Source organism: Mastigoproctus giganteus, chromosome 4, assembly GCF_048544385.1.
Source record: "Mastigoproctus giganteus isolate SK-2022 chromosome 4, ASM4854438v1, whole genome shotgun sequence".
In the NCBI taxonomy this organism is placed as follows: Eukaryota; Metazoa; Arthropoda; class Arachnida; order Uropygi; family Thelyphonidae; genus Mastigoproctus; species Mastigoproctus giganteus.
In genome coordinates this window covers 92609856-92637821 of record NC_143578.1, presented here as the reverse complement: position 1 = coordinate 92637821, position 27966 = coordinate 92609856, and the positions used below count along the sequence as shown (strand labels likewise).

The 27966-nt window shown below is 36.8% G+C and overlaps 1 protein-coding gene across 4 annotated transcripts in view; it reads right to left on the bottom strand.

The window, feature by feature from the left end:
• cdi (serine/threonine kinase) overlaps positions 1 to 24364 on the bottom strand; it is a 242961-nt gene extending 218597 nt beyond the window's left edge. For 3 of the 4 annotated variants that reach the window (XM_090372811.1, XM_090372814.1, XM_090372813.1), the window contains exon 1: positions 24152 to 24364. The gene's annotated coding sequence lies outside the window, so the exon portion shown is untranslated. Of the gene's footprint in view, positions 1 to 23560; positions 23650 to 24151 lie in introns of those variants that run through there. The other variant, XM_090372812.1, reaches the window with a different exon arrangement.
• Between the last annotated feature and the right edge of the window lie 3602 nt (positions 24365 to 27966).

The following is a 27966-nucleotide window of genomic DNA, read 5'->3' as shown; positions in this document are numbered from 1 at the left end:
ACTTTTCTGACCATTTCTGAAACATGTTAAAATCATTCTGAAAGAGCACTGCTTGGCACTGATCATTAATGACTCTACCAATCTTTACATCATCTACAAATTTTGACATCAACCTTCTATCCCTTCATCAATGTCATTTATCAAAATAAGAAACAACAGTAGTCAAAGAACCGATTCTTGAAGGACCCCACTTCTGACATCACCCTGAAAAATATCCATTAATCACAACCCTCTGCCTTCTACCCTACAGACCCCCAGCAATCCATATTAGAATCTTACCAGTAATCCCAACCTTTTCAAGCTTATACAGTAACCTTTCATGAGGAACCAAGTCCAGCTCATGGGTAACTGTGTCAAAATAACCTACTAAGTTAGTTAAACATGCTTTTCCCCTTAACAAAACCATGTTGTGTATCCTTCAGAATGCCATATCTACATAAAATGTCTCTAAATTGCACTCATAATCATTGCCGCCAAGACTTTCCCTACCAGTGAAGTCAGACTAACTGGTCTACAGAAGCTACAATTTATACAACTGAAGCAGTGGTGGGATTCAAAAACAACCGGTTCGCTGACCTAATGACCGTTCTAAGTATAAAAAAACTATATACCGAAAGGTACTTTATTATTTCATGCAGTTAATACTTAAATAAGAACAATAAAAGAGGTCCACAAAACTAGATTATGTTATAAGAGTTTTAAAATATTAATGAAAAAATATTAAATAATACCTGACAAAAAACAATAAAACTGTTATTTAAGATATTCCCATATTGCTTCTTGATTGGCATCCTCGCTTGCAATTTTCTTCGCTTTTATCCGAGCATCATCGGCTGAGTGATTTATCTTTAACCACTGTAGGAGTAGGATCCCATTCCTCTAGAGGTAGGCTGATTAGACTAATAGTCATTGTGTTTGATATATTAGAAACAGTTAGGCGACTTCTCTTCTCTGAACATATTATGTTCATCTTTGAAAAACCCCTTTCCACTTCTGCTGAACTTACAGCAATTGTTCTGACAATATTTTTAGCTCTTTGAACACTTTCAGGAATTGCATAGTTCTGGGAATTTTTAAAACATTTTCCAAGAAATCTCGATAATCATTAATATCAATTTGATAATTAAAAATGTCATTAAATACGAGCAATTGTTCTTCAGCTGCTTTCCATGGAACTAGTACTTCTTCAATATTCCAGTAATCTGGCTCCAAAAAATTGAGAAATTGTAATTTATTCCTATCTTGAAATTGGCTACAACTTGCTTTTAAATGTTCACAATCCATTAGTCTTTTTTTTTCAAATTCGTTACGATGTTTTCTAAAAGTCTTTCCCGAGGAAGCCCGAGACAAATCTATGATTTTCTACAAATTTTATATTTTTGAAGGTTTCTGAAGTAATTAATTCATCAACTTTTTTTTCGTATGGACCCTTTTCCTTTCCAAGCATTTGAAATGCTTTAATAGATCTCATCACGAGTTTTTCAGCCTTTATTATGTCTATATTTCTTGCTTGCAAGCAATGCATTTGAAAGAAGAGAAATTTCGTTTAAAATATCAATCATCAATGCCAAATCAGTTATAAAATATATATTTTCAAGACTGGCAGCCATACCTAACTAATTTTTATTTGAATAAAAATAGTGATAAGCGCACCACACAGCTAGGGTTGACCTTAAACTACAGGCAGCCCATCTTAGTCCCAAAACTCTACCAATCTTTATAATTTCAATTCCAAGTTGTTTGGATATTTTGGAAAGTTCAATTTGGTTCTTATTGGATTGATGAAAAATAGTATATATCTTAACAATAAATATTTTAAAATGATTCACTTGCTTTGTTTCCTTTATCAAATCATCTAAAACAAGATGGAGGCGATGATTTAAACAGTGCCATATTATTATGTTTGGACACTCTTTGCAATCTTAGTGCTCACTCCAGATTTTCTCCCAAGCATAACGCTGGCACCATCGGAGCAAAATCCTATTAAATTTTTTTCTAGGTAGTTAACACTATTTAACTACCTAGCCCAACATTATTTAAACTTTCCATAACTGAAGAACATATTATCTCTGCATCTTGTTTTTCCAATTCAACTAGTTCAACGAAAATTGTTGGTGATGTAACTGAATCCAAGGCCAATTCTAATACAACAAATTCTGATTTTGGTTTTGTATTGAAAAAAATCTGTCAAACTCTGTTGCCTTTTCATCCTTTTAAGGGCTACTGCAAAAAATTTTTAAAATGTTTTATTTTAATATATTATAGAGCAGGAGCGGATATGTGCCAATATATCTGAATATTTTTACTGGTTCTATCCACGTGTGGTCATATCATAAACTTTTATAAACAAAGCACTATGCTTATACCATTGATAAACATCAGTCAGTACATACATTTTCTTCATTTCTTGATGAATTAATAAATGGCATAGAATACCAGGCACCCACCTTAGAGAGAACCCTGATCACAAGTGCCATTTTAACAACTGGTTCGCCGAACTCAATAAAAAAAATTAGGTATCGGTTCTGCTGAACCGGTGCAAACCGGCTGAATCCCACCACTGAACTGAAGCCTTCCTATGTAAGAGCACCCTTTTTTTCTCTTCATAAATCTGATTGCACTTCTCTGCACCCACTCTCAGCAGATCTACATCCTTCCCAAAGTGAGGACTCCAGATCTGTATACAATACTCAAGATGTGGCCAGACCATTGCCTTACTGGTCCTTGACATTGTCACAAACATTCTCTCAGTTGCCAGACAAGCTGTACTTGCTACCTAGGAGTCTAAAACGCTGATTGAACTAATATTCGGGTGACATTCAAGTCAAGTGGACCCAATTTCGGCAAAATCCAGATGGTCTATGACAGCCAAATCCTCTGCTCGCACCTTCACAATGGTGGGACTGTAAGTAACCCTGGGTATAACCTACATGCACACTGTGGGTGACCACCCAGGTATGAACCAAAGTAAGCAGGGTCGAGGCGTGGTGCTCACACCACATGGAGGAATGCCACCCCTCTGTGTTACCAGGCAATATTAGGTGGTAGATGACTTATCAACTGGTGAAATTGCACCACTTTGCTTATTGGAGGCTTGAAGTGTTGGAAGCCATGTTTAATCTCCAGAGCTCGGTTCTGGTCAACTCTTCCCCATCTCTTCCATCATGCAATATGACTGATGACTTTTGAGGTTATGATGAACATCATGACGAGATCCAATCTTCCTTACATTTTGAAGGTACAACTCTAAAACGGTATTTGCAGGCCGGCCACTAGTTAGTACACCGGACCGAACCTATTGGTAACTCCTTAGGAGGCTTCCAGATCAGCTAGTGTATAATCTTGCTACCTCTACTCTGCCAGATAGTGACTGGAGGGAGTCCGAGTAGTGTGTATGCAGGGGGGGATTGTCAAGGCCACATCATTTCAAGGATCTGGGTATATTCTTACCATGCGTATGCATATCCAAAAATTTCATTACTTCATACAGCACGTCCCCCCCCACACTTTTTCTTACTATTGAATACACCATGAATTGTCAAACTAATAGAGTAAGCTTATCTGCAAAAAGATCTAAACCTCCCAAACACTTCTTATTTCATTTCACAAATATGTGATCTCAATTCTGATCTCAACAATGTCCATTTCCACTTGCAGTCTGCCAAACCAAATACTTTTTCTGATAGAATCTCAGTTATCAGTTGATTCGACCACTGCTCATTTCAGTTGCCCAAATTATTCACTGTATGATTCCTTTCATCTCAAAGGTGGTACTTGTGCATATGTCCATTCCGATATTTCCTGTCAGAGACTGGGTAATTTGGAATCTCCTCTTTTTGATCTTCTCTGGCTTAATCTCTCTACCTCATTGTGTCAAATTCATTTGTTGGCCCTACCGTTCTCCCAAATCCACTAATCACTTGGAACTCTTTGACTTCCTCTCTTTGCAACTTGACTTTCTCCAGTCCAAGTTTTCTAACAGTGAGATAATTTTCCTTAGTGATTTTAATGTTCACAACTCCAGCTGGCTTCCTTTTTCTAGTCTCACCGATCCAGTTGGTCGAGATGCTGAGTCTTTTGCAATTAATGACCTTACACAAATTTTTCATTTACCTACAAGAATACCAGACAATCCTAACCACACAGCCAACACGCTTGATCTTTTTCTCACAAACAACCCTTCTAAGTACATGGTGGAAGTGAGTGGTCCTTTAGGCACCTCAAATCACAACTTGGTGATTGTCTCTTCTCCAATGGATCCTTTATCTCATGGCTATTCCCAACCTCTTATTGTTTGGCATTACAAGAATGCAAAATGGGATGACCTGCGAGATTTCTTTTCTTCTTTTCCTTGGTCGGGTTACTGTTTCAAAACTTCTGATGTCAACGTTTGCTCAGATCGTGGCAGTGAAATTATTCTTGTAGGAATGGAATCCTTTATTTCACACTCCACTTTAAAATCTCATCCTTTATCTAAACCTTGGTTTTCCAATAAATGTGCTAAGGCTGTTCAAGAGAAGAATGTTGCTTATAGTAATTGGCTTGTTTCTAAATATTCAGATTCATTTTCTGCCTACACCAAAGCTCGCAACAATTGTAAAGCAGTTATTACTCAGTCCAAACTAGATTTTGACCAGGCTAGGAGTAGAAAACTTGCTTCTTGCCATAATCGTAGCCAAGCATTCTGGTCTTTTGCCAAATGCTATTGGCCACAACTTTTGCTCTTCTCTGCTCCCACCTCTGTCAAAACTAGATGATTCTGTTGTCACTTCAGCCAAGGATAAAGCTGACCTGTTGGCATCCCATTTTTCTTCCAACTCCTGTATTAATGATCTTGGTAAAACACCTCCCACCATTCCCAACACGCTCCATTCAATGCCTCCTGTGGTCTTCCATCAAAAGGATATCAGAAGGATTTTAATGAATCTTGATGCTAAGAAAGCTCCAGGTCCTGATGGTATGTATTTCTCCACTTGTTCTCAAAACCTGTGCTCCTGAACGTACTCCTATTCTTTGCCGCCTTTTTTCACTTTCTTACTGCAAAGGTGTTTTTCCTTCTGCTTGAAAATTTGCTCACATCCAGCCAGTTCCTAAAAAGGGTGACAGATCCCTCCCATCCAATTATCGTCCCATTGCAATTACTTCTACTCTTTCTAAAGTAATAGAGAAATCAATTAACCGCCAACTCTTAAACTTCCTAGAAACCTTCCGTCTTATCAACGATCGCCAGTATGGATTCCGTCAGTGTCGATCCACTGGTGATATTCTGGCTTATGTTACCCATTTATGGACTAATTCAATGGAAAGGTTCGGGGAAACACAAGTAGTTGCTATTGACATCTCAAAGGCTTTCGATCGTGTTTGGCATAAAGGTCTTCTAAACAAGCTTCCATCTTATGGTTTGCCAACTGTTTTTAGTAATTGGTTATCCAGTTTTCTCTCTGATCGCTTACTGAGGGTGATGGCTGTCTGTCTTCTAACTTCTCCACTACTGCCGGTGTCCCCCAAGGTTCAGTTCTTTCCCCCGCTCTTTTCCTCTTGTATATTAACGACCTTCTTCCATTGACTGGAAATCCTATCCATAATTTTGCTGATGATAGCAAGTTGCTTCCACTTTCCACTTTGAGAAACCTTGTCCTGCTCAATCAGCATCAATTTTTCGAAAATCTGCTACCAATTCCTTAAATGCCGATCTTCAGGTAATTGTCCAGTGGGGCAAAGACAACTTAGTTGATTTCAATCCTTCCAAAACTCAGTCTTGTCTTATATCTCGCAAAATGGATTCTTCTGCTCCTATGCTTATCTTCTGCTCCTATGCTTACCCTGACTTCTAATCTCTCTTGGCACAAGCACATTACAAATATTGTTTCCTCTGCATCTAAAAAGCTTGGTTTTCTCTTTCACTCTTGGCATTACTTTTCTTCCAAACAGCTGTTCACTCTGTACAAATCGCAAATCTGCCCTACCATGGAATATTGTTGGCTTCTAGATTCCACTAAGAAGAATGACAGTCAGGTTGATTAATGACTCCTCTCTAACAGAGTCTCTCCACTTTCTGTCTCATAGATATACTGTTTCTGCTGCATGCCTTTTCTACAAATACTTCCAAGGGCACTGTTCTTCTGAATTGGCTTCTATAATTCCCACTCTCTCTTTCAAAACAGTCCGAACACATACCGCCATCAGCCAATATCCATTTACTATCCGACTTCAAACTCACAGAAACAATTTTTCATCTTCTTGGTTTATTCATTCAAGTGCCGTTTTCTGGAACAACCTACCTTCGTACATGTCTATAGAAGTTCAATTCTAATGTGAACTAATATCTTCTTTCATCTTCTCAACCTCCAACCCAAGCATGGTACTAAGTACTATAGGGTCAACCTAATACCTCTCGTGTTTGGGATTTTCATAAAAAAAAAAAAAAAAAAAAAAAAATACAATTATTAGCTACTTATTCCTGCTAATAAAATTATGGTATATGATTGACAAAGCCCATGTGCTGTGCTGGCAGCCTTTCTGCATTGCTCAAAGAACTTAATATCTGACTGCACAATTACCCCAGGTCTTTTTCGTTTTCCTCTACCCTGAATGGAGTTCCACGCAGTTGGTATATTAATCTGAGGTATTTGGTATGTTAAATTTAAATTAATCATACTCTCCATCTTCTTCTCCTTGAAACATAATTACTGCTACCCAAATGCAGTTCCTTATATTTATCATCAATTTCCATTTCTTAAACCATTTACCTACGTTATACAGATCTTTTTGAAGTAGCATACCCTGAGGGGCTTAGGAGTGTGATATTCTGTGTTATCAGACAATCTAAAACACTGATGGATCCAATATCTTTCTATTTTAGAAGATTTAGAAGCAGTCCAGTTGGCCTGCTTCCTTAAAATCCATTCATGCACACCTCAATGGAAGCCCTGTTAAGTCACTTTGGTGGCAACAAATGTGTAGAGTGGTTCTCTTCAAGATGCCTGGTCAACGTGAAGAGGAATAGACCAAACCCCTCCAGCACATGATGACACAAAGAAACAAATGGCCCTCAGTCCCCAGCGGCTTTCACTCCCCCTCTTATGGCAGCATGGAAGCAGAGGGTGCTAAGAATCTCTGGGTACAACCAAGCTACCATGCACGAAAACTGAACTTGGCCTGTTACAACATAAGATTGCTTATCAGTGAAGATAGGATATTAGAGCTGGAAAAGGAATCAGAAAATGTGAATTGGAATATCATAGGCTTGGCTGAAACAAAAAGAAGAAATGAATCGCTTCATCATCATCAGCCATTTTCAATCCACTGCAGGATGAAGGCCTCTCCAGCAACTTTCTAGTTCCTTCTGTTTTGAGCACTGGCCATCCATTTACTACTCAAAGACTCATGAATTTCATCTATCCATCTCCACCTTTGTCTTCCAGGTTTTCTTCTAGCTCCTCTTGGGTACCATTCTGTTATTTTCTTAGTCCATCTGTCATCATGTCTTCGAGCTATGTGTCCTGCCCAAGACCATTTTAGTTCTTTAGTTTTGATAAGAATGTCCTTTACTTGAGTTTGCTGCCTAATCCATGTGTTTCTCTTCTTATCTAACAGTCTGATTCCCAATATAATTCGTTCCATTCTTCGCTGTGTAGTTCTTAGCTTCTCTTCCATTCTTTTGGTAAGTGCCCAAGTTTCACTTCCATAAGTCATGGTGGGGAGTATACATTGGTTCATTATTTTACGTTTCAGACAAACTGGGATATTGCTCTTCAGTATGTGACTATATTTCCTGAATGCTATCCATCCAAAATTTATTCTTCTCTTGACTTCCAGCCATTTATCATTATTACAGCTAATAACTTGTCCCAGATAAGTATATGACTCCACCTTTTCAATTACTGCTCCTTCAATCATTATGTCTCTTTCTGTGGCATACTTGTTCATCATTACTTTTGTTTTAGCCATATTCATCTTTAGTCCAAAATCCTTACTAACTGTGCATAACTGATTAAGATTTTCCTCTAATTCTTTGGGATCGTGGCTTATGACCACAATGTCATCTGCAAATCTTAAATGGTTTAGGTACTCTCCGTTCACATTGACTCCTTTCTGCGACCAGTCTAATCTTCTGAAAGCTTCCTCAAGGGCAGCAGTAAACAGCTTCGGAGATATTGTGTCTCCTTGTCGAACTCCTTTCTCGATTTTAAATTTCCTACTGTCTTTGTCTAGTCTAATAAAGGATGTAGCACTCTCATATATTTTCTTCAAAATCATAATATATGGAGTATCTATGCCTTGTCTTTCCAGTGCCTGAAACATTGCCTTATGCTGTATGGAGTCAAATGCCTTTTCATAATCCACAAATGCCAGGCATAATGGTGTTTTATATTCATTTGTTTTCTCCATTAGCTGTGATATTATGTGAAGGTGATCCATAGTTGAGAATCCTGTCCTAAAGCCAGCTTGCTCTGTCGGTTGATTCTCATCAAGTATTCTTTCTAATCTGTTGGTAATGACCCTTGTGAACAACTTGTAGATATGGGATAACAAGCTAATTGGTCTATAATTTCCAATTTCTGATTTATCTCCTTTCTTATGCAGCAAAACTATGATTGCATTATTCCACTGCTTAGGCATCACACCTTTTCTAATGCACTTTGTGAAGAGCCTTGCCAGTTTTTGTGTTATGTCTCTTCCTCCCAATTTTAACAACTCTACAGTAACTTCATATTCCCCTGGGGCTTTCCGATTCTTCATTTTCTTCAATGCATGTTCTACCTCATCAGGAAGAATATCGGGTATGTCGTATGTGTTGCTACTTTGCAATCCATCTTCCCCACTGCTGGTACCATTCCCTCGCTCCTTGTATAATTCTCTATAGTAGTCTTCTGCTATTTGAATTATGCCTTCTCTGCTGTTTATAAGTACACCATCGGTATTCTTCAGTTTCAGTATCATTTGTCTTTCTGTATTACTGCTCATGGCTGCTGATTTAAATCCTTTGTTTTCCCTTAATGCTTGTTCTACTTTTCTTGTGTTAAATCTTCTTATGTCCTCTCTGAGTCTCTTTCTAATGGCTTTGCATAACTCAGTATACTCAATTTTCTCCCTGTCAGTGTTTTTCTTGCTCTTCATTTGTCGTCTTTGGTTCATCATGACAAGTGTTTCTCGACTAATTTTTTCTTCTTTGGATTTCTGTTTCCCCTATAGGTTTCTTGGGCTTTATCACTTTCAGAAAGTTGTAATATTCCTTGTCCTGATATCTTGGTCCTGAGCAGTCTGCAGAAGCTCAAACTTGTTCTTAAGTTCCAGTACATACTGCTTTTTCTCCTCCTCTGTTATTTCAAAGACCTTTGTATTATTTACTCGAGTCAGTTTTTTCCTTTCCTTTCCTACATCTATATCAAGTGTACATCTTACCATTCTGTGATCACTTCCAACATTTACCTTATTCAGGACGGTAACATCATTCACAATATATCTTCTGTTAGTGAGGATGAAGTTGATTTCATTAGTTGTTAATCCATTTGGACTCTTCCATGTCCACTTTCTGTTCACCCTTTTCTTGAAAAAAGTGTTCATTACTGACAGTCCTTGAGATTCTGCAAATTCCACAAGTCTTTCACCTCTTTTATTTCTTTCACCAATTCCAAAATTTCCTATAGTTCCTCTTTCTGCGCTGCTTTGCCTTTTTCCAACCTTAGCATTGAAGTCCCCCATAATAATAGTGTAGTGGGTTTTCTGCTCATCTAGAAGATTCTCAATTTCAGTGTACATTTCTTCAACCTCTTCTTCATCATGGCTCGATGTTGGTGCATAAATCATTATAATCTTTAGCTTGTACCTCTTAGAAATCTTGAATATTAGTCTTGACACCCTTGGTGATGTATTTTTGAATTCCAAAATGTTGTTTTTAAAATCTTTATGGACCAGAAACCCAACTCCACCTTCACTCCTTTCACTGTTTCCATTGGCGTACAGCAGATTTGCACTTGATAAACTTATAAGTGATTCATTTCTTCTTCTTGTTTCAGCCAAACCGATGATATTCCAATTCACATTTTCTAATTCCTTTTCCAGCTCTAATATCCTGTCTTCACCGATGAGTGATCGTACGTTATAACAGGCCAAGTTCAATTTCCGTGCATGGCAGCCTGGTCGTACCCAGAGATTCTTAGCACCCTCTGCTTCCACTCTGATCCTCTCGCTGCTGTAAGAGGGAGAGTGAAAGCTGCTGGGGACTGAGGGCCATTTGTATTTTTGTGCTCTCATTGCTGGAGGGTTTGGTCTTTTCCTCTTCACACTGACCAAGCGTCTTGAAGAGAACCACTCTACACGTTCTTGCCACCTAAGTGACGTAACAGGGCTTACCATCGAGAAGGTGTGCATGAGTGGATTTTAGGGAGGCAGGCCAACCGGACTTCTCCTAAATCTTCTGTAATAGAGAGATATTGGATCGCTTATATAAGTTTATCAAGTGGAAATCTGATGTACACCAATGGAAACAGTGAAAACAGCAAAGGTGGAGTAGGTTTCTGGTCCATAAACATATAAAAAACAACATTTTGGAATTAAATAGTACATCACTAAGGGTGTCAAAGACTGCTTCTCAGGATTTCTGAGAGGTACAAACTAAAAGTTATGATTGATGCACCAACATCAAGCCACGATTATGAAGAGGCTGAACACATGTACACCGAAATTGAGACTTCTAAATGAACAAAAAACTCACTACACCATTATTATGGGGGACTTCAATACTAAGGTTGGAAAGAGATAAAACAGCACATAGAGAAAAACTACAGGAAATTTTGGAATTAGTGAAAGAAATGAAAGACTTGTGGAATTTGCAGAATCTCGAGGAATGTCAGTAACGAACACTTTTTTTCAAGAAAAGGGTGAACAGAAAGTGGATATGGAAGAGCCCAAATGGATTAACAACTAATGAAATATACTTCATCCTCACTATCAGAAGATATATTGTGAATGACGTTACCATCCTGAACAAGGTAAATGTTGGAAGTTATCACAGAATGGTAAGATGCACACTTGATATAGATGTAAGAAAAGAAAGGAAAAAACTGACTCAAGTAAATAATACAAAGGTCCTTGATATAACAAAAGAGGAGAAAAAGCAGTATGTACTGGAACTTAACAAGTTCGAACTTCTGAAACCTTTCAGGACCAAGATATCGACGAGGAATACAACTTTCTGAAAGCGATCAAGTCAGAGAAACTTATAGGTAAAAAGAAACCCAAAGAAGAAAAAATTAGAAAAGAAACACTTGTCATGATAAACCGAAGACGACAAATGAATAGCAAGATAAACGCTGACAAGGACAAAATTGAGTATACCGAGTTATGCAAAGCCATTAGAAAGAGACTCAGAGAAGACATAAGATTTAACACAAGAAAAATAGAACAAGCATTAAGGGAAAACAGAGGACTTAAATCAGCAGCCATGAGCAATAATACAGAGAGACAAATGATACTGAAGAATAGCAATAGTTCACTATAAAGAATTAAGGAGCAAGGGAATAATGCCAGCAGTGGGGAAAATGGATCACAAATCAGCAACACATATGACATAATCGATATCCTTCCTGATGAGGCAGAACATTCACTAAAGAAAATGAAGAATCAGAAAGCCCTGGGTGAAGATGAAGTTACTGTACAGTTGTTAAAATTGGGAGGAAGAGACATGACAGACTCTGACAAGACTTCACAAAATACATTAGGAAAAGAGTGACACCTAAGGAGTGGAATAATGCAATCATAATTTTGCTGCACAAGAAAGGAGATAAATCAGAAATTGGAATTAAAGACCAATTAACTTGCTGTCCCACGTCTAAAGTTGTTCACTAACAGATTAGAAAGAATACTTGATGAGAATCAGCCAAAAGAGCAAGCCGGAGAGGATTCTCAACGATGGATCACTTTCAACGTAATATCGCAGCTAATGGAGAAAGCAAATGAACATAAAACACCATTATGCCAGGAAATTTGTGGATTATGAAAAGGCATTTTGACTCCATACAGCATAAGGCAATGTTTCAGGCACTGGAAAGACAAGGCATAAATTCCCTATACATTATGATTTTGAAGAAAATATATGAGAACACTTCCTCCTTTATTAGACTAGAAAGACAGTAGCAAATTTAAAATTGAGAAAGGAGTTCAACAAGGAGACAATATCTCCGAAGTTGTTTACTGTTGCTCTTGAAGCTTTCAGAAGATTGGACTGGTCGCAGAAAGGAGTCAATGCGAATTGTCAATGTCAATGAGAGTACTTATACCATTTACGATTTTCAGATGACATTTGATCATAAGCTACAATTCCAAAGAATTAGAGGAAAATTTTAATCAGTTATGCAGAGTTATTAAGGATTTCTGACTAAAGATGAATATGGCTAAAACAAAAATAATGATGAACGAGTATGCCACAGAAAGGGTATACTTGTTCATATAATCACTGATAGAGCAGTAACTGAAAATGTGGATTCATATACTTACCTGGGACAAGTCATTAGCTGTAATAATGATAAATGGCTAGAAGTCAAGAGAAAAATAAATTTCGGATAAATAGCAATCAGGAAATATAGTCACATACTGAGGAGCAATATCCCAATTTGTCTAAAACGTAAAATAATGAACCAATGTATATTCTCCACCATGACTTATGGAAGTGAAACTTGGGCACTCACTAAAAAAAAATGGAAGAGAAGCTGAAAACTACATAGCGAAGAATGGAACGAATTATACTAGGAATCAAACTGTTAGATAAGAGAAATACATGAATTAGGCAGCAAACACAAAGGACATTCTTATCAAAACTAAAAGAACTGAAATGCACTTGGGCAGGACACATAATAGCTTGAAGACATGATGATAGATGGACTAAGAAAATAACAGAATGGTACCCAAGAGGAGCTAAAAGAAAACCTGGAAGACAACAACGGAAATGGACAGATGAAATTTACGAGTTTGTGGGTAGTAAATGGATGGCCATTGCACAAAACAGAACTGGAAAGTTACTGGAGAGCCCTTCATCCTGCAGTAGATTGAAAATGGCTGATGATGATGACCCTGAGTGATGGCAGTAACCATGCCATCACTACATTATCAGAAAACTGATGTTTTAAATCAATATCATTAATAAATATCAAAAACAGTAAGGGAGACAATACCACACTTACTAGTATGAAGAGCAGTGTCCATTTATAATTGTATTTTTTTTTTCCTACCTCTTAACCAACCCTTTATTTACAGTAGTAACTTGCCTCAATGTCCCTTTGCTACAATTTCTACCAAGTGGAACAGTATCAAAAGTTTTACAGAAATCTATGAACTTGATGCAAAAATTATCCTTCATATCCAGTTCTTCTGACACAGCTAATCAGAATGAACAGACATAATTGCCCTTTAACAATTCCATCCTGAAGTTATCTTATGGCTCCATTCCTAGTGAGATATCATGCATTAACTCCTTTACTACTGACTCCATTATTTAAAAATTATAAATCTGTAATTATCCACTTCACCCCTGAACCACTCTTGCAAACAGGAGAGACACTTACATAGTTTCCAATTTGTAGGGCCTTCCCCTAAATCCAAGGATGCTTTTGTTATATCATTACAGCTAAAGTTTTGATTACCTCTTTTGCTGCTTTTTTAACTGGATAGATTCCATCAGCCTAGATGCCTTATTTGCAATAATCTCTTCCAGCTTCCTTTTGATTATAAGGAAATTATTTATATTAAAATTTTCCCTTCCCATACCACTTTCATCTAGCAGTGAGATATGGTCATTTAAGTAACTACATGAAAAAATTCATGAATAAGATTTTCCCTTGGAATACTGGCTGAAATTTTTCTATGCATTGCACCAATTGCATGCTAATTTTTTAAGAAATTAAATTTCTTAATGTTTGCAGAAATTTAAAAAAGGAAGGAGTTTTCATCAAAAAAAAATTCTATGTGAGCAAAAACAACCGATATACAGTAAAACTAGTAAGTGATCTAATTATCCATGAATGAAAATGAAATGCTCTAAACAAAGTCATTTATATTCATTTTACTAACATGTTAATTATGTGTTTAATAAAAATAAGTTGCATTACTAGTGGCTAATGATGCAAGAAAGCAAGCTTATACAGCATCAGCCAAAAAGAAAAAAAAATATATATATATATATATATCATGACACCTCCAAATTCACCTTTTCATTCCCTCCAATAGTTTGTCCAGTTCTCCTTTGAATTTAAACTATCAAACTTCCACATCACTGGACATCTATTCTGCAACAGTCTTTCCTCAATTTGAATTTGTACCCCTCATGTGTGGGTGGAACACAAATTCAAAACCTGCAAACCTGTATACAGTATTCAAGATGTGGCCTGACCATGGCCTTATACAATGGGATGATCACCTCCTTATCCCTGTTGGCAGAATTCCTGTATATCACTGGCAAAACCCCATGAGCTGTCCTGGCAGCCTGTCTGCATTGCTCAGAGAACTTCCTATTTGAGTGCACAATTACCACCAGGTCTTTTTCATTTTCCACCACCCTGAGTGTACCACACAGTTGGTACATTAGTCTGGGGTTACTGCTACCCATATGCATTTATCAATGTTAAACTTCAATTACCATTTCTCAGCCCATCTGCCTAACTCTTCTATATCGTGTTGTAGTAGCACACTGTTAGTAACCACCAAGCAGGGTTGTTACTATCAAACTATCAAACTTCCACATCACTGGACATCTATTCTGCAACAGTCTTTCCTCAATTTGAATTTGTACCCCTCATGTGTGGGTGGAACACAAATTCAAAACCTGCAAACCTGTATACAGTATTCAAGATGTGGCCTGACCATGGCCTTATACAATGGGATGATCACCTCCTTATCCCTGTTGGCAGAATTCCTGTATATCACTGGCAAAACCCCATGAGCTGTCCTGGCAGCCTGTCTGCATTGCTCAGAGAACTTCCTATTTGAGTGCACAATTACCACCAGGTCTCTTTCATTTTCCACCACCCTGAGTGTACCACACAGTTGGTACATTAGTCTGGGGTTACTGCTACCCATATGCATTTATCGATGTTAAACTTCAATTACCATTTCTCAGCCCATCTGCCTAACTCTTCTATATCGTGTTGTAGTAGCACACTGTTAGTAACCACCAAGCAGGGTTGTTAATGACAGTAATGGCAGTGTGCTACTGCAACAGGATCTAGAAAATTTGGGCAGATGGGCTGAGAAGTGACAACTGAAGTTTAACCTTGACAAATTCAAAGTACTGCATATGGGTTGAAGTAACCCCAGAGGAGCATACCAACTGTGTGGTACTACACTTAGGGTGGTAGAAAATGACCTGGGAGTGATTGTCCAGTCAGATATGAAGTTTTCTGAGCAATGCAGACAGGCTGCCAGAGCAGGTCATGGGGTATTGTGAATGATATATATCAGGGGTGGCCAACTTTAATTTGTGATGCGATCTACTTTTTTTCTTCAAATTTTGGCACAATCTACCATCTCAAGAATTTCATTACACATGGTTAAAAAAGTTAATCAACATATATTGAAAAATGTTGTTCATAAATTTTAAAATTAAATAAATTCAAAATTCTTATTTTAAATTCATACGTATTTAAATTTTTAATTTATGTAAAGTTGGTGTCGTCATGTCATCTGCCAAGCTTTCAAATTCGGAGATATACTGTGATAAGGCCAACCATAAAGAATCTTCTGTATGCAAGTCCTTAAGAGTAGAGCGATTCTTTGTCCTTGTTTGTTTCAAATACAAAAAAGGCCGATTCACATAGATACATGGAACCAAAACAGGAATTTAAAAGTTCAGTTTTTTTTTTTTTTTTTAGATTTGGGTATTTTTCTCGCGAACATATTTCCAAAGTCATTTTCTGATGACCTGGCTGTCAGGACGATATGGTTTAGCAATGTAATAATTTCATTTTCAAGTAATATTTTCTCCATGTGAAAAATCTCGGTGATTTTTTTCTGCAATTTGTTTCATATCTAATTCAGCATTAAATGGATAAGAAATAGATTGAACAATGTCTTCAATTGTTTTAAAATCACTGAATCTGGTTTCAAAATCATCCACAACTTTCTCAATTTCAAAAACATATTTCTCACTATTAAATTCAAAAACAGGGTATTTTTTCAAACGATCTGGCATTATTTGCAAAGTGATAGAATTTTTTTTTCTTTGAGATCCTTAGCCATTGCCAAAAATTGATATTTATATGCAGAAATACTAGTAATCATGTCGCCCACATTTTTATTTTTTCCTTTTAATTCCAAATTCAGATCACTTAATTTACTGGTAAAATCTGCCAAAAAGCCAGATCACACAACCACTCCGTATCTTGTAGCTGCTGATAACCATCTCCCCTTTGATCAACAAATTTTTTAATTTCATTCAGCAAATTTCGAAATCGCTGTAGAAACTTGATCCGATTCAGCCACCTCACATCTGTGTGTAATATCAGATCTGGTTCATTTTCATCGAGTTGCATTTTGAAAAGCCTCCTTTGAAGAGATTATCCTCTGATAGAATTCACAATTTTGAAAGCTGTCCATAACACTTTTAGTATTTAATCTTTTTCTGACTAACACTTGTTGGTGGATGTAGGCTACAGTGGTAACTCAAAAAATCTGGGAATTCATCATCCTTTTGGCACAATGCGATGAATCAATTAAGATGCCCCTCATTGCTTTAGCTCCATCTGTTGTTATTGATACGAACTTAATAGTGGTAATTTAAATTTTTTCAATAAAATTTTCGAATGTGTTAAATATATCAAGTACTCTAGTTCTTTCTTTTAACAAAACCACCTAGCAATTCTCTAATTGCAGCGTCATCGAAAACCTTACGAATAAAAACAAGTAATTGAGCTGTATCACTGACCTCTGAAGATTCATCTAGTTGTAAAGAAGAGGAAACACAATTAGCAATATGAACACAACTGTTCGCTTACATTTTTACTAATTTTTTCGATGCGTCGCATCACAGTATTTTGAGATAATTACAGATCTTGAAGAGCACTTTTAATTTCATTTTTGTTCTCAATTTTCAAAAAGAGAATCTGTTATTTCTAAAAATGCGTCTTTGATGAAATGACCATCAGAAAATTTTTTTGGAAAAAGATGACTCACTTTAAATCAGCGATTTCCAAACTGGGAGGTGCGCCTCCCTGGGGAGGCACGAACTAATGCAAAAGGAGGCGCAAAAAGTTTAACAGAAATGTAATTTTCATAACATAACATATATAAATAAATAAAATATATACATGAGTTTAATAAACAAAAGCAAACCTCAAACAATTAGTTTCTGTTCCATCAAATGCATTGCTAGCGTCGTACCAAGTTTCTTACAGAATCGCAAAATGTAAAAAAACCAAACACAATAGGAGAAACTAGTTTTGCTGAAGAACTAGAAATTACATAATTATGGAAGTTTTACTTCAAGGTAGGTGCCGGGAAAATTTTACAGATCAATGGAGGCGTGGGCTCAGAAAGTTTGAGAGACGCTGCTTTAAATGATGCCACAGTTACTGCTTTAGATAGCAAATTAGGTGTCATGAAGAAATTTTGTTGTGCGAATAATCTGATTTCTTTTAATTTATTTTTCCTAAGGTCACTATTAGGCGGAAAATCCGATTAGTATTTATCATGGAGTGTGTTGAAGTGCCTTTCTAAATTTACTTTTTTGGGTATAGCCACAGAAGCATTACAAATCAGACAACAACATTTTTCTTTTATTATTACAAAAAAGTATTCTAGTTCCCACTCTTGATGAAAATGATATGGTTTACTCTTTTTCATAATATTCATTTTAAATCAAAGGGTATTAAATTAACATATAAGTACTGTCCAGTTATTAATACATGTATTAATAACATTTAGATTTTGATTAATTTATTTTTTTATATACATAATATTTAAAATTTGTTGTGATCGAGCAAAATTAAAAGCCATGATTGACTGGTAGATCACAATAGACTTGTTGGCCACCCCTGATATATATAGGAATTTTGCTAGCAGGGAAGAGGTGATTATCCCTTTCTATAAGGCAATTGTCAGGGCATGCCTCGAGTACTGCATACAGATCTGAAGGTCTCAATTTAGGAAGGATGTAGAGTTGCTTGAGCTTGTATAGAGAAGAGCAAGAAGATTGGTGAGGGGAATGAAGGAGCCCTCTTACCATGAAAGGCTAAAGTTCTGTAAATTACAGCAGCTGGACACTAGGCATCTGCAAGGTGATCTGATTGAGGTGTATAAGGCCTTGAATGGGTTGAGCACACTGAATTCTGATGGGATTCTTCTGCTTGCTCAAATTATGAACCTGAGGGGGCATAAATTCAAATTGAGGAAAGACAGCTGTAGAATAGATGTGTGGTAATTTGCCTTTAGCCAGCAGGTGATTAATTGCCGAAACAAAACTTCCATCTCTCATTGTGGAAGTTCATAGCTTAAATAAATTCAAGGAGGAACTGGACAAACTTTTAGAGGGAATGGGTCTGTGGAATTATTTTGTTTTTTTGGCTGATGATACATAAGCTCATATGCTTGCTTTCTTGCATCACATGCCTCTATTACTATTGCTACCCTGTCAACCTTTGTATCATCTGCAGACTTGGATATTAAGCCTGATATGTCTTCATCAATATCACTGATAAATATAGAAAACAACAACAGGCCCAACGGCACCTCCGTAGCTAGGTGGGCAGGAGCAGTAGCAAGAGCAGGAGCTTGATTAAACCGGGGTTCGAACCCATGACTACCAAATACGGATGGTTTGCAGAAAGGTCAGGGAATGATTACTGCATATCCCCTTCCTTATCTCTTCCATCGTGCAGTATGATTGATGACTTTTGAGGTTATGATGAACAGCGTGGCGAGATCCATTATTCCTTACATTTCGAGGGTACAGCTCTAAAACGGTGTTCGCAGGCCGGCTGCTAGTTAGTACACCGGACCGAACCTATTGGTAACTCTCTAGGAGGCTTCTGGATCAGCTAGTGTATAATCTTGCTACTTCTACTCTGCCAGATAGTGACTGGAGGGAGTCCGATTAGTGTGTATGCGGGGAGCATTGTCGAGGCCACGTCATGTCAAGGATCTGGGTATATTCTTACCATGTGTACGCCATATCCAAAATTTCATTACTTCATACAGCATGTCCCACCCACTTTTTCTTACTATTGAATACACCATGAATTGTCAAACTAATAGAGCAAGCATATCTGCGAAAAAATCTAAACCTCCCAAGCACTTCCTAATTCATTTCAAAAATATACGTGGTCCCAATCCTAATCTCAACGATGTCCATTTCCACTTGCAGTCTGCCAAACCCCATGTACTTTTTCTGACAGAATCTCAGTTATCAGTTGATTCAGCTACTTCTCATCTCAGATGCCCAAATTATTCGCTGTATGATTCGTTTCGCCTCAAAGGTGGTACTTGTGCATATGTCCGTTCTGATATTCCCTGTCAGAGACTTGGCAATTTGGAATCTCCTCTCTTTGATCTTCTCTGGCTTAAAATCTCTCTACCTCATTGTGTCAAACTCATCTGTTGTCTCTACCGTTCTCCCAATTCCAGTAATCACTTGACTTCCTCTCTTTTCAACTTGACTTTCTCCAGTCCAACTTTCCAAACAGCGAGGAAATTTTTCTTGGTGATTTTAATATTCACAACTCCAGCTGGCTTCCGTTTTCTAGTCACACAGACCCAGCTGGTCGAGATGTTGCTGCTTTTACAATTACTAATGACCTTTCATAGATTGTTCATTTACCTACAAGAATACCGGACAATCCTAATCATACAGCCAATACGCTCGATCTTTTACTCACAAACAACCCTTCTAAGTATATGTTCGAAGTGAGAGGTCCTTTAGGCACTTCAGATCACAACTTGGCGATTGTCTCTTCTCCAATGGAACCTTTATCTCATGGGTATTCCCAACCTCGTGTTGTTTGGCATTACAAGAATGCAAAATGGGTTGACCTGCGAGACTTCTTTTCTTCTTTTCCTTGGTCGGATTACTGTTTCAAAACTTCTGATGTCAACGTTTACTCAGATAGTGTAAGTGAAATTATTCTTGCAGGAATGGAATCCTTTATCCCACACTCCACTTTAAAATCTCATCCTTTATCTAAACCTTGGTTTTCCAATAAATGTGCTAAAGCTGTCCAAGAGAAGAATGTTGCATATCATAATTGGCTTGTTTCTAATTCTCCAGTTTCATTTTCTACCTACACCAAAGCTTGCAACAATTGTAAAGCAGTTATTAATCAGTCCAAACTAGAGTTTGAACAGGCTAAGAGTAGAAAACTTGCTTCTTGCCCTAATGGTAACCGAGCATTCTGGTCTCTTGCCAAAGCTAATGCCTGTCTCTGCTCCCACCTCTGTCCAAACTAGATGGTTCTGTTGTCACTTCAGCCATGGATAAAGCTGACCTGCTAGCATCCCATTTTTCTTCCAGCTTATGTATTAATGATCTTGGTAAAACACCTCCCACCATTCCCAACACGCTCCATTCAATGCCTCCTGGGGTTTTCCATCAAAAGGATATCAGAAGGATTTTAATGAATCTTGATGCTAAGAAAGCTCCAGGTCCTGATGATATTTCTCCACTTATTCTCAAAACTTATGCTCCTGAACTTACTCCTATTCTTTGCCGCCTTTTTTCACTTTCTTACTGCAAAGGTGTTTTTCCTTCTGCTTGAAAATTTGCTCACATCCAGCCAGTTCCTAAAAAGGGTGACAGATCCCTCCCATCCAATTATCGTCCCATTGCAATTACTTCTACTCTTTCTAAAGTAATAGAGAAATCAATTAACCGCCAACTCTTAAACTTCCTAGAAACCTTCCGTCTTATCAACGATCGCCAGTATGGATTCCGTCAGTGTCGATCCACTGGTGATATTCTGGCTTATGTTACCCATTTATGGACTAATTCAATGGAAAGGTTCGGGGAAACACAAGTAGTTGCTATTGACATCTCAAAGGCTTTCGATCGTGTTTGGCATAAAGGTCTTCTAAACAAGCTTCCATCTTATGGTTTGCCAAATGCTTTTAGTAATTGGTTATCCAGTTTTCTCTCTGATCGCTTACTGAGGGTGATGGCTGTCTGTCTTCTAACTTCTCCACTAATGCCGGTGTCCCCCAAGGTTCAGTTCTTTCCCCCACTCTTTTCCTCTTATATATTAATGACCTTCCATTGACTGGAAATCCTATCCATAGTTTTGCTGATGATAGCACATTGCATTCCACTTTCCATTTTGAGAAACCTTGTCCTGCTCAATCAGCATCAATTTCTCGAAAATCTGCTAACAATTCCTTAAATGCCGATCTTCAGGTAATTCTCCAGTGGGGCAAAGACAACTTAGTTGATTTCAACCCTTCTAAAACTCAGTCTTGTCTTATATCTCGCAAAAAGGATTCTTCTGCTCCTATGCTTATCTTTAGTGACACTCCGATTTCTAGGCAAAATGATATATCTCTTTTGGGGATTATCCTGACTTCTAATCTCTCTTGGCACAAGCACATTACAAATATTGCTTCCTCTGCATCTAAAAAACTTGGTTTTCTCTTTCGCTCTCGGCATTACCTTTCTTCCAAACAGCTGCTCACTCCGTATAAATCGCAAATCCGCCCTGCCATGGAATATTGTTCCCACATCTGGGGTGGTGCCCCCAAAACCTCTCTCAGGCTTGATTCCATTCAGAAGAGGGCAGTTAGGTTAATTAATGATTCATCTCTAACAGAGTCTCTCCACTCGCTCTCTCATAGATGTACTGTTTCTGCTGCATGCCTCTTCTACAGATACTTCCATGGGCACTGTTCTTCTGAATTATCTTCTATAGTTCCCACTCTCTCTCTTTCAAAACATTCCGAACACGTGCCGCCACCAGCCAACATCCATTTACTGTTCAACTTCAAACTCACATGACCAACTTTTCATCTTCCTCGTTTATTCATTCAACTGCCGTTTTCTGGAACAACCTTCCTTCATACGTATTTCCTGAAAATTACAGTCTACAGAAGTTCAAGTCCAATGTGAACAAATATCTTTCGTCTTCTCAACCTCCAACCCAGGCATGGTACTAAGTACTATAGGTTCTAATACCTCTCGTGTTTGGGGTTTACTTAAAAAAAAAAAAAATCCCCGGAACAATATGGCCTTAGTTGCTAATGCTCCTAAAAACCAAACAAACAACAGGCCCAACACCAAACTAATAACATTAGTCCATAAAGAGCAGCATCCATTGATTACCACTCTGTCTTCCCCCACTCAACAATCCCTTTATCCATAGCAGCAACTTGCCCTTAATGCCACACTGCTCTAATTCATACAGCAGTATTTTATATGTAACAGTATCAAAAGCTTTCCTGAAATCCTAGTACATGATATCAAAATTATTTTTTTCATCCAGTTCCTCTGTGACCACATTGTAGCAACCAATCAAATTGGTCAAACATGCTTTCCCCTTAACAAACCCAAGTTGTGTTTGAAGTGTATTGCGCTATATATTAATAGTTAATTAACCAAAACATGTATGTGCAATATAAACAATAAAAAAAATAATAACTGAATAAGTAACCAGTTACAGCGAATTTAATTTTTCTGATTTAGTGAAACTGGCTACTAACCTCTGCAAAGTGGACAGCTCCCTACAGTGGGCACTTTCTTCTGACCCAATGGTGTCCACCTTAGAAAGGTTTCACTACTAAAAAAAAAAGGATGGAAGCAGTAAATTATTATAAAAAGAATGCCATGGTAAAATGCAGAACATCTTGTCAGTAATAATGAATTAAGCATTTCATCATACTAAAAAATGATGACTTTGTTATAGCCATTCCACTTGTGTAGCAGTTTGACACCATATGTAAATTTTGCACACTGGATTTTCCATGGTTTCTTATTTTTGACCTAAACAAAACCGTTCTTCTTTAAAAAGGGATGTGGGAAGCAGGGGATGGGGGACGGTCCAGGTGAATTTAGTTATACAAGGTCATGAGCAATATAGCAAATCTTTATTTGCTTTCACAAAAATTTATGGTCAAATCAATTAACCAGTGTGTCAGTGGCATATTTCTGTTGAAGACATTGAATTATTGGATAAGGCAATAAAGTTTGTCTTAGGCCTTTTCGGTTTTGAGCCAATCATTCCATAAGGAAGCATACTAACTTATTGCTGTATGTAAATATCAAGATAATATGCTTTTTAGCCTCTGCCTCCTCCCAATCTTAACACATCCCTGGCTCTATAACCCAGCAGCCAGTAGTTGGTGCCACTGTTACTTAGTAATAAAAAAAAAAAGGATTTCATTCTTTGCCCATGAAGAATCTCAAAAGGTCTCATGACTAAGTATAATTAATCAATAACATAGGATATCACTTTAGTACTGATCACTAAAATACAAGCATAAAAACTTTCCAATATACACTTCAAACAAATTGCATTTCATGAATGCTGTTACATAACAAATGTGAAAAAAAATATAGTTCTGAACCATAAATACACTATAAATTAAATGAATTTACTTGTAAATTAGCCATCTTTATGTCACAAATTAGGAACATTCAGCCAACACGCACTACCAACGAGCAGAGATTTAAACTGTAAAGGTAAACCTGTTTATGTGCTTATCTGTTAGTGTAGTTAAGTTTTTGAGCTCTCAGCTTATCTGGTAAAGAGATAACGGTTACGTTAAAAGGTAAATTTGTATCCAAATTTTTACCTTTTAACATAACGACGTTCTTTGGAGAGGGAAAATATGTATATTACAGTAATTTCCCATCACGTCTCAATATTAGTTTATATACTATAAAAATCCCACTAATAAAATAAAAAAAAAAATCTAAAAGTAAACACGTTTCTGCTTTCCTGCAGTGGTGATGCAGAAGAGCATTCACAACTTGCGGGCTTGTTTACATAGAGATCCCTACCACAGTTCGGAGATAAGAAATTACTGATATAAGTAACTGCAAGCGATTGCATAAAAATAACTATAAAATGCACCAGAGAGGAAAAAAATAAGTATACATTTATATCACACAACGTTAACGAGAAGTTCTATTCGGTAACTATGAATCAACCTCTTCTGAAAAATTAAATACCATTTTATATCTTACCTCCCTAATTCTTTCAAACAGACTAGCTGGTAACAAACTGAAATGAAGAACTTTAAATCGGGAGTCATGTCAACACGTAGAAAGTATTTCATGTAGCAAATACACAAAGTACTGTGGTTTAATCCAAGCGAAAAACAAGTACCGGTACACGACACCACTATATGCCAATCACACCTTCTTAACCAGTCTCGACCGTGCTCTTCGTTTTCATTTTATTTCGCATTCCGCCAATCCAGACAGTTATCTAACACGGCGTGCGTATCCCACTGCTTAATACACTATTTCCTCACTAGGTGAAGAAATTGATACATGTCTGAGAGAGCGAAAACTACAAAATATTTTCAACATTTTTTCACACTTTTCAGTTAACCAACCCTGTCACACGTTTTTCAAACACCGGTTCGCACCTGTGAGTTATAAAATTTATTGGAAATGTCAATTTATGAAGCAGTAAAATTTAACGAAGTCCATATTTATTTACTCAGCCAGATATGCCAAATAAATCCGTTTGTCAAAAACCGTAGTTTTACCAGTTCATCAGACAGCATCTATCTTTTATTTAAGACCACTATAACTGTTCCACCTGTTTCAGGAATTCCAAAACTGGAAACGGACATGTAAGGCCACTTATGTTCCACATACATTCATAAAGAATCCCCCACATCTACCAGAGCCCAAGATTTTGTCCACAGGGTCTTTTCTCAAAGAGGTTACATTATCCATCACTATGATATTCTATAATGAAATACTGCATAAGCAGTTTTACAATCTAAGTTTATTCCATTATATTAACTATTTTAAATTAAGGCGAAATTGCATAAACAAAAACCATGTATAGTAGACTGTCGAAATAACGGCGCAATGAGATCGGATGTATACATGCAGCGCGGATGTCTTGTAGTGCCTAAAAAAATAAAACGGCAAGTCACGTGGTTACTGTATTTGTTTACATTCGCCATTTTCAAAGTGAAATCTGTACTAATAGCACTGCACTCATGAGTCTCCATCGTGTAGTCACTGTGCTTGCAGTGGCCACGTGTTTGCGAAGTGTCCTCATAAGGAACAAGAAGCTAGTTGCATAAATTGTAAAAGAAGGAAGCAAGATTGGCACCATTCAGTTAAGGACAGTAATTGCCCTGAATATTTGGGAGCTTTAGAAACTGCAAGATTAAGGATCGCAGATGAGTAGTGGATCTCATTCAATCGTACATAATGTAAATTTTCTTTCTAATGAGAATTTTGAGCATTGTAACGTCCCTTATTCATATGTCATTCGAATCATTCGATTGTCATCATCGTTTAGATCAGTGTTTCTCAACCTTTTTTCAGTTATCGCCCCTTAAAGGGCTTTTTTTTTTTTTTTAGACAATTTTTTTCCTAATCGCTCCCCATGAAATTTTAAAGAAGAAAATACAGCCAACTCTCAGTTTACGAACATTCGCTATAACGAACATTCAAAATTTCTTAAAGTCGCCAATAGAGTTCCTTATAAAACGAAATGCCAAACGTATAGTGAACATAATTGTAAGATTTAAATAAATAAACTTTTAAAAAATGTATTTATGACAATAATTATCAATAAATTGTTGAACTGGGCAATAAAATGGACCTCTACCTTGATGTGGACGTGAGAGAGCTTTTGGACTCGCATTTTGAGGAATTAACAACCGATGAAATAGAGACACATCTAAATTCTGAAGTAAAAGAAGAACCCGATATTCCACAGCCTCCCAGAACATTTACAAGGCAGAAAATGGCTGCAGTTTTTAAATCAATTTCTGAGGGGTTGGCAATCATTGAAGAAGAAGACGCAAATATGGAAAGAATTGCAAAAGTGAAAAGAGGCGTTTATGACTGTCTAGCATGCTACAGTTAGATTTTTGAAGAAAAAAAAATCTAACTGTGCAATCTTCTATAAAAACATATTTTTAAAAAGTGGAAAACCCAGCTTTTTCTTCATTATCAGACGCCCTTCCATCTACCTCATTTGCACCTAGTGTCACTTATGTGGAAAATATTGAACTCTGATGAAGATATTGACGAATAAAAGTTGAATGCATGTGTATGTACAGTACATATATTATGTTACTACTCATTTGCTTTATTTCTATTTTGTAACTCTTTATGTTTTTAATTAAAATTAACAAGTACGATATCTTGTTTTTATTTTATTTTACGTTACGTATCGTATACGATAACCCATAACGCATACATACATCATAATAAAACGTATTGTATAGACCATTTGATGTTTAGTACATGGTTTTAATGCTTTAAAATGGCTGCTAATTTATACGATACGTATCATAAAAGCTCAGGAATGCAAGATACACATACCGAACAAAAAAACTTTTTTTTTTTTTTGGCTGGTGCAGAATAAGTCTCAGGCTTTCTTGCACCATATGACTAATAATAATAAGAAATAAATAAACGTGTAACGAACAACGTCTCGGAACGGAACTCTTTCGTAAACCGAGAGTTGCCTGTACTCTATACTTACTCTTTTTATTCAGTAGAATCCCTAAGCCTGATGCTTCTTAGCTAAAAGTTCAGTGTTTGGTATGATGTTAGTAAGTTTAATTCTAATATCTCCTCTTGAACATATATCAATTCTGTTTCTTTACTTTGTTAAAATTTTATTTACTGAACTAAAATTACTTTCAACCATATAAGATGTTGGAAAACAAAGTACTTTGGCCATTTCAGACCACTGTTGGATAATGAAGTTTAGTTGCTTTTAATTCCCACAACTCAGCCATTCCACCTTTTTCGAATTAATATTTGCATCCTTCTTTACGTTTTAATTCAATGAGTTCTTGAATTTTTTTCACTAGCAGACCCAAAATCACACCCAATTGAATCTTACATTCATGGTTTCACTTCAAAAGAAAATAGATCTGAAAATATATTTTTCATTTCATATTTTAAAGAACACAAATGATCTGAATAATTCTTAAGATCATTCTCAGTGAGAGATTCATTTATTTCAGCTAACTCTTGCATACTAGGAAATTGTTTCTCATTAAATTGATTTCAAATATTTCCAGTTTTTCAGTGAAGGCTTTAATACGCGTTTACAGTCTATCACCATGATTAATTTCCCTTGAAGTGATACCTCATTCAGTTTTCAAAAAATCCAAGCCATATAGCAAAAGCTGTTTTTGTGTTTCTAATCTCCTTCGCTTTCTAAAAAACTAATTATCGTATCAAAAAAGGTTTACAAATCTTGTTAGACAGTTTCCTTTAGAAGCCCATCTCTGACTTTTGTAAAATAAGCCTCACGTACTGTTCTTCATTATCAACACAAAAATTTCTGAAAGGGCGATCATAGTAGCACCATCAGCGGAACAGGATACCAAATTTTCCAATGGTACTTGTTTTTCATCAAACCATCTTTTTACAGCAGCGAAAATGGATGCTCCAGTAGAGTCAGTTTTTATACATTTTACACGCTAGATCTCTTCTTACAATTTACAATCATCATCGAAATAACGAACGTATGCTATTAGAAGGGCCTTATGTCAGTAAGTGTGGATTCATCAATCTGAATAGAAAATTTTCTCGTTTTCAGTTTGTCAATTAGCTGCTCTTAAATGTCAACTGACATCTCATCGATTCGTCTTCGAATTGAATCGTTGCTCAATGGGAATGCTTTTAAAATACTGGAAGGATTTTGATGCATCACTGTTGAAATTATAGTCTCTAATTCAGGTCGTATAACAGTTTCAGAAACTGTATGACCAATACCAGTTTTTGCAATGATTTCATCGTCATTTGTTTGTATATTCTTCTTAAATAAGGAAGTAACAGTGTTA